General features: G+C 41.3%; 1 protein-coding gene across 1 annotated transcript in view; it reads right to left on the bottom strand.

The window, feature by feature from the left end:
* Positions 1–15,391, bottom strand: part of LOC110561495 (neuronal acetylcholine receptor subunit alpha-7) — a 142,422-nt gene that overhangs the window by 14,059 nt on the left and 112,972 nt on the right. The window lies entirely within an intron of this gene.

The following is a 15,391-nucleotide window of genomic DNA, read 5'->3' on the forward strand; positions in this document are numbered from 1 at the left end:
GTTCAAGACTCTCTGCCATTGGGTAATATTATTCTTGAGTAGACATGACCAAATCTCTGCTCATCCTAGATAAGGGACCAAGGACAGAACAAAGTAAGGATAACACCAAAGTTCAACTTGAATAAGTTTTACTGGGGGCTATTTACAGGAATATGGGTGAGGGGCGGAAGTGACTGAAGCTATTTGCACCAGAATCCATGGTATCTCAGAAAAGCTGGAAACATGGAGCACATTGCATAATCTGCAGGAAGCTGAACAGTTTTGAAAGTGTCCTTTTCAGCTAGCTCACTTGGTCAGACACTTTTCCAGGCTCCTTGGCTAGTCTTTACCTATTCCAGGCAGCTCAGATTATCTCCGCTCCTTCCAGGTAGTTGGGCTGATTTCTTACCTGTTCCAGGCAGTTTGGCTGGTTTGAGCCTCTTCCAGGCAGCCTAGTTTGCAGTCCTTACAGTTTGAGGAAGTAACGACTTGTTATAGCTAGTCAGTTTTAGGGACTTCCTAAGGCCCTTGAATATTACTTCCTAAGCCCAACAGCTTTCTTGAAGGATGGAATGTTGAGGATTAGGACACCTTGTGTCTTAATGAGCTTCCTTCTAAGGTTTTATTTCAGAGGAAATTGCTACACAATACTTGCCTGAGGAAGGGTGCTGCCAACAATTAGGCTGGGCCTTCATAAATCAATTAGCAGTCAAGACATCCTTACCATCATCTACAAAAATGGCCACAGGCCAACATGTTCTAAACAATTCATCATTAAGACTCTCTTCCTAGGTTAGTCTAGGTTGTGTCAAGTTGATAGTTGACTAACCAGCACAGATGTCTTCCATCAGGTATATAATACAAAGCTCCTAACCAACATGCAACCTAGAAATAAGAGATGAGAAGTGTGCCATACCTACAGGAGACCTCTTTGAGCAGACACTTAACCTGTGTGACCGAAAACCTGGAATGGGGCTCACACTTGACTAGTGTTAACAAATGGTTTTTGAATGACTAAAATTATAGCTGCAGGATCTGGGTACCAGCAGCGCCCCAGAGATTCTAGACAACAGTGCTAATAAGGGCAGTTGGGTGGATGGCAAATTAAGTGTTTTACATGAAAGCACACTAGCTTTCTCCCTTATGTTTATATATCCTAACATAGGAGTTATAATTGGAATAAAGGAAACACATACACACCAGAAAGATAGAATAACCGTGGAAACTAACAGTTTGTGCTAAACATCTCTTAAGTTTTCTACATTCTGATGTTTTGAGATCTGAGACCTGCAGAGTCTTTGATCAGGCAGCTCCCTAGAGAAAGTGACCCAGAGTCCTAGTTGGCTTACTGTTGCTATGGTCAACACCACGACCAACAGCAACTTAGGCAGGAATTTGAACACAGAAATCAAAGCAGAGGCCATGGAGTAATGCTGCTTATTAGCTTGCTTCCCATGGCTAGCTCAGCTTGTTATCTTATACAGCCACCTGCCCAAGGGTCATGTCTTAGTCAGGTTCCTGAAACACTATGACCAAAAGCAACTTGGGAAATGGTTTATTTGATTGACTCATAGTTGCAAACAGTATCTCACCATCAAAAGCAGTGAGGGCAGGAACTCACACAGGGCAGGAACCTGGAGTCTAGAACTAATACAGAGCCTGTGAAGAAGTGCTGCTTACGGTCTTGCTCCAGCTGGCCTGCTTGGCCTTCTCTCTTATAGAACCCAGCACCTCCAACCCAGGGTTGGCCCCAGCCAATAAGCTCCCCCACCCCATCAACCACTAATTAATACAATGCCATACAGGTTTACCTACAGCATGCTTATAGAGGCATTCTCTCAATTGAGGCTTCCTCCTTTCTGATGAATAGATTGTGTCAAGTTGACATGACACTAGCCAGAAGAGGTAGCGTGGCCCACATTGGGTTTGGACCTCACACATCAATCATTAGTCAAGAAAAATGTCACAGAGATATGTTCACAGGCCAGTTTGAGGGAGGAACTTCCTCAATTGACACTTCCTCTTCTCTGAGGCAATTCTACTTTGTGTCAGTTTGACAGAAGGTAAGAACACATCAAGCTTCAAGAGCCCCTTTCAAATCTAACTGAACCAAAGGGACCACACTCCTACTACCAAGTATATCAGGCTTCATATTCTGGGCCCTCTCACCCCAGTGCTGCTCAGTGGAAACTGTTTCTTACTGATAGAACCTGCTGTATTATTTATGACAGTCAATGGAAAACCCATTTGCCCTTTAGGGCTGTCGAACCCAAAGGAAATCAAAGGAAAGACCACTGCCCACTTTCTCCCATTTCTGTGCCTTCTGCCTCATATCCAACTCAGAGCTTTGCCCCTGCTCTTCCCAGGGTGCTTTATGTCTTGCTTTCAGAGATTTTTAAAGAGAACTAAACAGAACAAACCTTGCTTGATGATAGCCATTTTCTTGTTCCCATATCAGAATAATTGAAATTCTTTGTATCCTTAAAACTCTACCTTTTATGTAAAGAAAAATAAACAGCCCCAAGAAAACAACAGCAGGAACGGGGAGATAACTCATTGGGTGAAGACCCCAGCACCCTCACAAAATATCAGGCATGGCACTTCACACCTGTACCTGTAGCACTGGTGGGCAGAGACAGATAGATCCCCAAAGCTCTGCCAGACAGCCTAGGGAAAGCAGTGAGCTCCCACCTCAGTGAGAGAACTGTCACAGGACATAAGTGATAGTGATAAAGAAAGACACTGGATGCCTTATGTGACCTACACAGTTTCTAAATAAATAAATAGAAAACCCAAGCATCCGCTCAAGGTTCTAGCTACACACAGCAAAGCCCCCTCACCTTGACAACCAAGGCCCCCAGCTGGGGCTGCCCATGTAGCACCTCAGACAGCCTGTTGTATGCCCTAGGTTCCTCAGTGGAAAAGTCTGAATCACAAGACACCAATGATGATCCATCTTCACTGGGAGCCACACAATCACTGGCAAATATTTTAAAACACTTACAAATAAAAGAAATTAAAAAAGGAAAACTTTGGATGAAAAGTTAATTCTTTAAAAGAGTAATATCCTCCCCAAATTAAAGAATATATTATAGTTGGAAAAACAAAGAGCAACATAGTAATTAAAGTTGAGGTTGAAATAATTTTCAATACATGGTGGGAGGTTCTGCTGGTAAGCATCAATGATGACATGTAGAACAAAAATGACTGATGCCACAAAGGACAAGGCCAGCAGAGCCCACGTCATTGACAGGAGCTCCACTGGAAGGCAACAGCCAGAGAGGAGGGCGAGAACAGGAAACCACACAAAGGAATTGTCTAAGCAGAAGGAAACCATTCAAGTGTGAAGGCAGAGAGAAATACTTACATGAAGGCCACAGAGAGCTACAGTCTCACCCATTTGTCCTTGGGGAGCTTTAGGGGAAAAGAGGGTAAAAGCTGAGAAAGACAGAAAGTAAGGGAGGGAGGGAGGAAGAGGGAGAGGGGTTTGAAAACGGAAAGGTAGAGGGGGAGGGAGAAAAAGGAAAAGGGTGAAGGAGAGAAAGAGAGAGAAAGAGAGAGAGAGAGAGAGACAGACAGAGAGACAGAGAGACAGAGAGATAGAGAGAATATTTTTATACTCAACTGGGAAGGGAGAACACAGTCACTATGATGAGCTATGTAGACAGCAAGAAAAGCTGAAGCCACACCGGAGAGATACATTCTGGATTGGCAAGAGATGGGAATCAGACAAGGAAAAAAAAGTGTGTTTTGGAACACAGGCAGTGTCTTGCTGTGTAGTCTAGCCTAGCCAGGCATTTTGAATCCTCCTGCCTCAGTCTCCCAAGTGAGGAAACTGCAGCTGTGCATACCACACCTGGCCAACATCACGGATCTGATTAAAGGCACATTTTTAAGATCTCCTAAGAGGCAGTTCTTCTGTTACTGCCATGCCCACTGGTCTCTGTGGTGTACTAAAAGGATTTCTCATTATGTTTTTTTTTTAATATTACATCAAGAAAAAATGAATTTCAAAGGGAAAATGTACAAGGATGTCAAGACTTGAATATGAAACAAAAATATGATGAAGTTTAAAGGGAAGGAGGGACACAATTTATCATGGATGGACTGGGACAGTAATAGACATATCTACCTACTTATACTGAATCTCCCAGGATGGAAACACACTTGGCTACATCTGTACATGACTGTCAGTAAGCCACATTATAAATAGGGCGTGGAAGGAAATAGCTGGCATCACAGTGACTAAGGGAAGTATGTGACTTTCTAACCAGTTCTCTGGAATCTTGAGATTCTGCAGACACACTTCAGAATATCATAAAATGTTTTATTTTCTTTTTATTGTATATGAAAATGGAGATAAAAGTCAACCTACACTCAAGTGACTGGATCTGAAGTTTTAGCTCTTCAAAGGCAACCACTGTATTCATATGGCTTATTTTCCTCCTTTCTGGGTGAAAAGTGTAACAGGATTTTCTCTTCCCCTCAATGCACACATGTTCGAATCTCTTACACATGAGTCACCACATAAGACTTCAATTCAGCATTCCCCTTTTAAGAAGTTCATGCTTGTGCCTACAGTTTCTCACAGTGAGCCTGGGTCCCTACCAAGGTTGATGACCCAAAACATCCACAGAAAGTGTCAGAGGTGTGCTGAAGCCAAGAGCTTTTGTATATTTTAAGTTTGGGTTTTTCTTCTGACTGATGTTTATATTTATAACAAATACTATTATGGGCATCTCTTAGATCCATAATTCAATTATGAGAAAAAGCAGTTCCTAAAAGCTTTTCCTTCAAGCATTTAGATCAATTTAATTGAAGAGTTTTCAAGACCACAAGTGAAATGGGTTGCTAGAAATGGTCTACAAGATAAAACACTGTTGCCATTAGCAACAGCAAACCTGGGTGACTCCATGACTTCTGAATGTTGTTCATATAAACAGGGCATTGAGATGGACTGGGCTGTAACACTGCAGCTACTATCCAAACAGACTCCAGTGCTCAAGGCAGCAGTTTCCTGGTTCTGTCCCACAGGCAAATTGATTTCATCAATAAATGATACAAAAGTAAACTTGTGCAAGGGATTTGTGCTAATACCACTTTATCTGTTCTGAACATTCTGGCTAGATAAAAGACAGGTTTAAAAAGAAAAGAGCCTGTTGCAAAGCACTGAGTTTAAAAATAGCTCTTCCTCAGAAACTCAAGTGTCCAAAGCCAGTCCTGGACCCCAGTGGCTCTGAATCAGCCCAGCCTTGTGCTCCTAGAGTTGCCCCCACAGATACCAGAACACAGCAGCTCCTGTGAAGGAATCTTCAGCCTCAAAGCTGTACATACTGATAACACTGGAGGCCAGGGCAGGACAGTCTAGAACAGTGGTTCACGGCCTTTCAAATGCTATGACCCTTTAATACAGTTCCTTATGTTATGATAAATCCCAACCATAAAATTATTTCCTTTGCTAGTTTATGACTGTAATTTTGCTCCCGTTATGATGAATAGTAACAAAAATATTATCAGAGCTAGAGTTACCAATGGGGTCGTGACCCACAGGTTGAGAATCACTGGTCAAGAGGGTTCCACTTTACTCTTTTGTATGTATCTGAAATTTTTAGTTTGATTAATAAATGCAATCTACCTTTTCTTCCCCTCAGTGGCTGAAAGATATAACACATGTGACTAGTTCTTGAGGATATCAGATATAGTCCCATTGTCCTATCAAGAGCTGCCTTTTCAGGCTGCCTCAACTTTCCATCATCCAAGGCGGACATAAGCCTGCACATAAGGAGAGCTCTGAGCCCCATACTCACCCGAACTATAGAAAGGACAATGGGGGAAATGTAACTGAAATATTCAGATTGGGGTTCTCTATTTTGTAATGGTCATGTGAGTTGGGCAGAACTCTACTGATAAAAATAAAACTATCCATGTCCCTGGCAGAGGACATAATGGCATATGCACTCAGGGTAATCTGGAACATGGAGGCTTTGGGAAGCTGGATCCTGTGGTATATCTAGTCCCAAGCAGTTATGTGTGAAAAGAGTCTTGGAAACAAATTGAAGGTGCGCATGGGATTTCATATTCTGTTTTCAGAGCCAGTGAACACATAAGAAAGGAGAATCTTTAGCACTCATCTAGACAATAAAGGACAGGACTTATGATCTCTCCTGTGATCTCCCCCTCAGCTCTGACAGGAGTGCCTGGTTCTGCATCAAAGTGAATCTTGTCCCAGCCACTTCAGCACTTTCCATATCACTGTTATCTACTGCAGAACATAAGAGACCAGTCCATGCCAGCAAGTCAAAAAGTGACCATGCCATCCATAGAGGAAGAGTCACTGGCCTGAGCAAAACAATGGTCAGCCAATCTCTAGGAGGCTCAGCAAGACTAACACCTTGGAGGCAAGGACAGGAGCTCCACAAGGTCCAAATATATCTGGGCACAGGGGCCTGTCTGAGACTGATTCTCCAGCCAAGGACCATGCATGGCTATAACCTAGAACCCCTGGTCGGATGGAGCCCATGGCAGCTCAGTATCCAAGTGGGTTTCCCTAGTAAGGGGAACTGGGACTGTCTCTGGCATGAACTCAGTGGCGGGCTCTTTGACCTCCTCACCCCTGAGGGAGGAGCAGCCTTGCTAGGCCACAGAGGAGAACACTGCAGCCAGTCCTGATGAGACCTGATAAGCTAGGGTCAGATGGAAGGGGAGGAGGACCTCCCCTATCAGTGGACTTAGAGAGGGGCAAGGAGGACATGAGGGAGAGGGGGTGGAAATGGGGGGGAATGAGGGAGTGGGCTATAGCTGGGATACAAAGTAAATAAACTGTAATTAATACAAAAAATTAAAATTAAAAAAGCGAATTCACCAAAATGAAACTGTATCCATGAACTAATGAAAAATTTTAAAAGATATCCAGGTGGACTGTACTGCTACATATGTACATATCTGTAGACACAGATATGTATCCATCATGTGGGTTAAGAATGACTCCTAATAAATGAGGTCTCATGAGAAATCAGCCCATTCCCTCTGAGCTCTGAGTAACCCCCACACCCAAAAAAGATGAAAATATGATTTATCCAAAAACAACAACAACCACAAAAAAGAAAAAAGTCAGAAGAGGCAACACATCTGTCTTAGAACACAGTGAGTTTAAGGCATAATTTGTTTCAAATTTCACAAAAAGAGACAAAAAGTAGTTACCAATAACATGTTAAGCTTTCATGATATAAAATAGGTCCGGACTCACATCTCCTTAAAACACACAAATTGTATTAAATGAGTTTTACATATTTGTGCCAGATCTACATATCTAGTGTAGATAATTCTGTTTTAGTTCTATTTTTGTATTCTAAATGTGGAGAATCTGCAATCAGCCATCCATGCAGCCTATCACGTGGCATGGCCACAAAAATTTAAACATCAAAATCTCAGTCATTTCTACCAACCAGAGATCGTAGGGCAGTTGTTCGCCTCCTTCCCAATGCTATGAACTTTAATATAGTTCCACATGTTATGGTGATCCCTAACCATAAAAATATTTTTGTTGCTACTTCAAAACTATAACTTTGCTACTGTTATGGATTATAATTTAAATAACTACGTTTTCTGATGATCTAAGGTGACCCCTGCCAAAGGGTCATTCGACCCCCAAAGGGTCATGGCCCACAAGTTAAGAACCAATGTCTTGGGAGGTATAGCTGAAACCTAGGAAGGAAACTTCCAGAACAGTACACTCAAGAAAGAGAATAAAAATGTGTCTACAAAGGACAGAGGGATTTCAGAAGGGAAGGACATGGGTGAGGGAATAGATCAGAAGATGCAAAGTAACAGCTATACAGGGTGAATAACTTACTATACAGCATGAAGTTCAAAAATAATAGAAGTTGTACTGTTTGGGGATTCCTTTTAAGTGAATGGGGTTGGCTGACCCTTGCTCCGGACAAATGGAATGAAGTAGCTATGGGAGATTATGGGAACATCATTTATTTCACTCCAGTGATCTTATGTTTATAACCTCCCTAATATTCTGTGTAATTTACTTTGGAGTATCCCTTTATTCCACAGCATATTATAGACAATGTAATACCATGTGTGCTTCTGGGATAATTATAACTGGATTTAACATTAATTGGTTCTAAGTAGTACAGGATATACAATCAATCCACCATCAACAATGCATCTGTATGTTTCTGACTGAGTCCAGCTGAATATGATTAGCATGAAAAAGTATTTACACATAGCAGGACATGCCCTACAAACAGGTCCATTCTCTTTGCTCCACATTATAAATTTTAAGATCTATCTGTCCAATCACATACAGATCCTGCTGGGACTTTAGTTGTAGTAACATTAAATTTTGTTTGGGAAAAATGCTGTCTTCATGGCATTGTGTTTTCCAGGCACACACTGATGTAACTAGACATTTAGGAAGGCCTTTTTCAGTATACATTGATCATGTTTAACATCTACAGATGCTGGCCATGAAAAGCGTCATGTCACATTTTCTAATTGACTGTTGTAAGAAAATGGAAATATATTCCATATTTTTATTATTTTTTTCACCATCTAATATATTTTGTTTAGATAGACTCTCTGGAAAAAATATAGTCAATGAACAATGATAGCTCATTCTCGTCTAGGCTTTTATGCATTTCCTTTTCATATTTTTTAATTTTTTGAAATTTATGTATTTACTTTATATCCTAATTGTAGTCCTCTCCCTCCTCTCAACCTCTTCCCTCTTACCATCTTCTCTCCCCACCCCTTGTCTTCAGAAAAAAACCTCCCCACATCAACCTACCCCAGCACATAAAGTCACATTGGAACTAAGCTTTTTCTCATCCACAACGACAGGCAAGGCAGCCCAGCTAGGGCAAAGTGATGGGAAGCTGGAAAGCATGCAACAGAGTTCACGTCATAGACAGTTTCCGCCCAACTTACTACAGAGTCCACATGAATATCAACCTGCCCCTCATTACTTATGTGTATGCGGCCTAGGTCCAGCCTACTTATGCTCATTGGTTGGTGTCTCCCTCTCTGTAAGGTCCATGAGTCTAGGTTAGTTGACTCTGCTGGTCTTCTTGCAGCATTCCTGTCCCCTCTAGGTCCTTCTGTCCTTCCCTCCCACTCTTCCACAGGACTCCGGAGCTCCACTTGATGATTGGCTGTGAGTCTCAGCATCTGATTCAATCAGCTGCTGTGGCAGAGGCAGGGGTGGGGAAGCTTTCAGAGAATGGTTAAGTTAGGTTAGGCTCCTATCTGTAAACACAGAGTATCCTTAATGGTGTCAGGGGCTGGCTCTCGCCCATGGGGTGGGTGTCAGTGGGGCCAGGCATTGTTTGGTCATTCCATCGGTCTCTAATCTATCTTTATCTCTGCCTATCTTGTAGGTATGGCAAACTTTGGTTTGAAGATTTTGCAGGTGAATTGTTGTTCCCCTCCCACCATTATAGGTTCTGCCTGGCTCAAAGGTGGCCTCCTCAAGTCTCATTTTTCCTGCTGCCAGGAGGCTTAGCTAGAGACATCACCATATCTTCCCAGTAACCTGCCCTGTTGCAGGTTTCCAGCTTGTCTCAGTGATGCTCCTTCCTTAGATTTCTCTTTTCTTTCCAGACCTCAAACCTCTGCTCTCCACTCTCCCCACATATGATCCCTTGTTCTCGTCTCCCTCCCCACAACTTATTATTTAAAATTATGTGGTTTTAAACATTTTTTTTTGCATGGTAGCAAGTAAAAGTTTTATTCTGTTCCACATACCATAGTCACTGACTATTCAAGGAAAATTTTCATAGCCCTCCAGGAGATGCCAGAAACAGCCAATGGCACCAGCTACTATGTGTCTGTGTCTCTCTGTGTGTGCATATGTGTGTATGTGTGTGTGTGTTCTGGTAAACCTAGCACTTGGAACCTGAAAAAAAAATATCCTGAATGGAAAAAAAAAAAAACTTGGATAATCAACGAGCTCTTATCTTCAAAAGTACGATTAGATTTAATGGGGGAAATATTTTAATTAAAAATTAAGCATTTATGTTTGTAAGTGTTAATTTTATATGAGGTAAAATTTTTCTGTAATTGTTATTTTTATTTGTTTGTTTGTTTTATGAGACAGGGTTTCTTTGTGTAGCCTTGGCTGTCCTGGCCTCACTTGATAGACCAGGCTGGCCTGCAAGTCATAAAGATTCACCTTTCTCTGCCTCCCTGAGTGCTGGGATTACAGGCACGTGCTACCATACCTAACTCTGTAATTATTTTTTTTAAAGCAGATTGATTAAAGGATAAGAAGGTAAATTAGTCTGAGACAATATCTGTGAAGATATAATTGGATAGAACGAGTTACCAAGCCATACACAGAACACTTAAACTTCAACAATAAGAAAACAACACTGCAAAGATGTGCCAGACAGCTTAAAAGACATATCACCAAAGAGAAAAACAGCAATGAGCACATGAAAAATGTTCCCTTCAGTGTAATCTAGAAAATGCAAATTAAACAGTGAGATGCCACTGCACACCTACCAGAACGGCCAGAATCCAGAAGGTTGACAAGAGCAAAAGTTCATAAAGATGTGGAGGTATTGAAAAGACCTCCCCCTCAACCCCAGTCTTTGCTGGTGGGAATACAGAACAGTAAGTTGCTTTGGAAGAGCTTGGCAGTTTCTTACCTAACTAAACATACTGTTATCAATAAAAATAACAACTGTCTCCTGGAATTTACTGCCCAAAGGAGTGGAAAACTTGCACTTACACAACTATGCAACTGTTGAGATCAGCTTTACTCACAGTTGCCAAAGTTTGGAAAGAAAGGATATGCTCTTCAGTAGGCAAGTGGATAAACTGGAAAATCCAAAATATGGAAGGTGATTCAGTGCCAAAGTAAAACAAGATACCAAGCCATGAGAAAACATGGATATATCAAAGATACATGTTACTAACGAGGGAAAAAAAGCCAATGTGCAAATGGTTGCATACCGTATGGTTTTAATTCTGACTTTCTAGAAAGGGCCAGGGTTGGAGGGAGAGAATGAACTGTTTAGACACAGAAGGCATTCTTAGCCACTGAATATGTTGCCAGTCAGCTGTTCAAATTTTTGAGGCTCTTTCTGGAGCCTGCATATCTGGCCCTTAGAATTTAGCCAGTTTTAAAGTTGTCAGGCGAGGGCAGTTTGAGGGTTGCTCAAGCCCCAGGTACAGTCTGGATGACTAGGGCATGGGATGTCCAGGCAGGACCAATTGCTAGACAACCCTCTGCCAGAAAAGGCTATGTTTCAGTGTGGGTCAGCTGCAGCCAGGCCAAAACACTGTTCTACTGCTGCTTCAGCTGTCACACAGTCCCAGCCACTCTCTGCCTCTGGTGTTTCTTCAAATTGCCAGCTGAGCCTGCACTGTAGAGAAGGCAACTCAAATGCAGCCTTTTATAGGACACCAGAGCCTGGGAAGCCTTCTTAGGTAGTCCAAGAAAGTATTTGGACAAATCAAAGCCTATAATTGGGGGTGGGGGCAATTATGGTCTTGCTTTTTAGTGAAGACCACTGTCACTGACAATTGTGTTTGGGGGCAATCATGACCTTACTTAGTACTAATCATATACAGTCTGTCCTGGAGTGAGGAGTGTGCTTTCTCTTTTGTTCTCTCTGGCCAAGGTTGTAGAGTCATCTAGAGATCATCAAAGTTTTTGACAGCAAAAAGTCTGGAACAAACCACTTCAAATAGCCCTGGTTGCACCTGTACCTAAGAGCCAGATAATCAGCCACAACTTTTACACAGATGAATTGTGGTAATCACTGAAACAGCTGATGATGGCATAAGGCTAGCCTACCAGACTGTTAAATACACAGTTCAGTATTTTTACTCAAGACAGCCAGTGAAGTTGGGCAGGTGCTATTAAGGGTCTCACATTGCTTTTGTTCTCAACATCTCCCCTGTTAATTACAGTAAAATGAACATCATGGCTGATTACAAAATAACACAGAGGACCTCTGAAAGGCTCCGCCCTGCAGACTATCAATGCAGATGCTGAGACTTATGGCCAACCATTGGGCAGAGTGCAGGGAATCTTAGGAAAGAAGTAGGAAATAGTAAGATCTGGAGAGGACAGGAACTCCACAAGGAGAGCAACAGAACCAAAAAAATCTGAGCACAGGGGTCTTTCCTGAGACTGATACTCCAGCCAAGGACCATGCATGGAGATAACTTAAGACCCCTGCACAGATGTAGTCCATGGCAGTTCAGTATCCAAGTGGGTTCCATTGTGACAGGAACAGGGACTGTCTCTGACATGAATTGATTGGCCTGCTCTTTAATTATCTCCCCCTGAGGGGAAAGCAGCATTACCAGGCCACAGAAGAAGACAGTGCAGCCACTCCTGATGAGACCTAATTGACTAGGATCAGAAGGAAGGAAAAGAAGACCTCCCCTATCAGTGGACTTGGGGAGGGGCATGCATGCAGAGGGTAGAGGAAGGGAGGGATTAGGACTGGAGGAGGGAGGGAACCACAGGGAGGATACAAAGTGAATAAAGTGTAATAAAGAATTAAAAAAAAATAACATAGCATCAACACTAACACTGATTTTAACAAATTCCAACAGTGCTTTATAACACTTTACACTTGCCAGTCTCCCAATGAAAGGTGGGCCCCACACTTTTTTCTGTCTTAAATGTACTCCGTAGGATAATGGAAGACACTGGCTATTCATCTGGATGCATAGAATGTACAGCTCCAAGAGCGAACAGTAATGTACAATACTGACTGGATGGTACTGAAATGTCAGTGTAGGTCCACGAGTTATAACAAAGGGATTACACTGGTGGATGGATAACATGAGCTGGGTGCTGTGCATGTGAGTGGGTGAGTGTCAAGAGAGGACAATTGCAAAATTTTCCTAAAAATAAAATATAGGCTGGAGATGCAGCTCAGTGGTAGAATGTTTGCCTGACGTGTAAACTCTGCAGGCCATGGGTTCAACCCAAGGTAGCATAAAAGAACTAATTCTTTATATATAGTTAAAGCTAAGTTGATTTTGATCCATATTTGTATTTTTATAAGGTCATATTCTAAATTTTCTAAATCTATTGACACAAATCTATCTACAGTGCTGTCAGTATGTTTTAAATGTCTGTCTATAGCAACAAACTCAAACACTGGGGACCACATGCAACACCTTTGTTACTTTTGAAATTATTTCTCAAGGTATATCAATTAGTTCTTTTCAAAAGCCAGTATTATTTATGTCTATTCTATCTTCTTATTTAATGAATTTTTAGTCTTTATTATTCCTTATTTGTCTCTAAATACTATTAATACCTTCTTGATATTGGTATTTAAGTCACAAATTTTCCCATTAAACAATTTCTAATCTCAGTATTGAAAGATACATATTTCCACATTTTTGCATGCAAAACAAACTTGTTAAGGGTTCACAATGTCTATTTGGGTATTTAGCTCTTTGGTTCTTTGCTTTTCATGGTGCATCTTGTCTGCCTTTGCTTTCACCTCTTGAGCACATGAGTTTAGCTCTCACTGAACAGCTTACATATTTTTCTTCTTTAGTTATTGCTAAGAGACGTCTGGTTTTGTTTGTTTGTTTGATTGATTTTTTTAACCATCTGACTAATCTATATAGTTTAAACTGATTAGCTGTGATGGTCTGTTTCTACCCTCCAATGATTTGACTGGCTTCTCCACTCATTTGCTCACTGAATTTTCTCCTTTCTGCATCCTCTTGCATTTTCCTTGCTCCTGTCCTCACTACCTGTCTTGAGGATGAATATACAATCCATGTATCTTCTGGTTGTAGTCAATCGTTTTAAAGTTGAGTACTTTACTAAACCTGATGTTCCTATGGTCTTTCTGGGCTGCTAGATGAGCATTTTACTCCATGCACTGCATAAACACTGCTTCTCACACCACTCTTTTCCAATAGTTTAATTCCACCTCTGGGTTTTTTGGCTGCTGGTGGTTTTGAGGCCACAGCCTTGTAAGAAGACATTCTATCTCTGAGCTACTTTTCCACCCTCTGCTTTTAATATTAGATTTAGCTTTCTTATCTTATATAGTCAACCTTGTTTATAATAACCTATGCCCCCCACACACAAACACCCATTTACCTGGGTTTTTAAACTACTTACTTTGCCCACTCTTTTCCTAAATTTATTTTCTCGTCATTTCTTTTAAGCCAGTATGCATCCTGCATAGTAAATTTTCCCCTTAGTATAAAGCATGGTTTATCTTGGGACAGAATTCTAGGTTGATAATTATCTTCTTTTAATGTTTAAAAGTATTATGACAATTTGGGGCTCCTATTGTTGCCTTTAAAAGCTCTGAGTCTGTCTAATTGCCATTCCGCCCTCATTCAGTTATCTATTTTTTCCTCTATCTTTTTACAGAACCTCTTTTGGCTTCAGCATTCTGCAGCTTTATTTGCTCAGCATTTCTTTGGCTCCTTTCTTATTACACATCCCTCTTCAGACTCACATATCCTGAACCTGAGGATTTATGCTTCATACTGATATTATTAAATTCTCAGCAATTCTTGTGGATCGTGTCTTCTGTACAGAAGCACTGTTTCAGTGGAAAGCTCTCCTTCCCCCACAACACACTCTGGAGTTAGCTGCTTCCACCCTGTTGACTGCTTGAGATATTTTGCAGCTGTTTTCAGATTGTGGGCAATTGACAGATGTATAAACTGAGCTTTCTGGGAATGGTTTAATTGGTAGAGCTTTGACTCACTGCCCATCGTAGATAAACAATTTTAGTGTTCATTTCCAAATCTTTTTATGCCATGTAAATCTGTACTGGTTTGGCTTTTCCACTGAACTGTCCAGAACATCTGCCTTTCCTTATGTGACTTAATACATTCTAAAACATGTTCACTTGTCTATGTATATGAAAGTTGAACCTTTACCAATTTTCTAAACACAATTTTTAATGTCTTTCCTTCATTCTTTCCATTACCCCTTTCCACAGTGCCAGCCAAGGTATGTGGAACACCTGCTTAGGCACCTGATTAGGCAGTTAGGAGCTTAGTCTCTCTCTCTATGAGAGAATTCAGCCTTCCAGACCTGTTTTATGAGTGACCTTGGGCATACTGTGTACATTTTCATGTACTAAGTGCATTTCCACAGTTGACCTAATCTAAAATTAATGGTCCTTTCTCTCAAGGGCTACTGACACAGAGGAAGCATCTGGGAGGACCTGGAGCAGAGCAACCACGGAGTGCTGATGTCACATCATTGCGATTGCTTTTCACTATTCTTTCCTATTTCCCTCTGACTCATTCAGGAAATTGCTTCTGCTCCATGAAGTGCATCTCACCTGGAATCCTAGGCCTACACTGAGTTTTCTAATTTGATGACTATTTCTCATTTCCACTAATTTTACTTGATTCTTGCTTTTTAAATGGTATGTAGCACTTT

Source organism: Meriones unguiculatus, chromosome 14, assembly GCF_030254825.1.
Source record: "Meriones unguiculatus strain TT.TT164.6M chromosome 14, Bangor_MerUng_6.1, whole genome shotgun sequence".
NCBI classification, from domain to species: Eukaryota; Metazoa; Chordata; class Mammalia; order Rodentia; family Muridae; genus Meriones; species Meriones unguiculatus.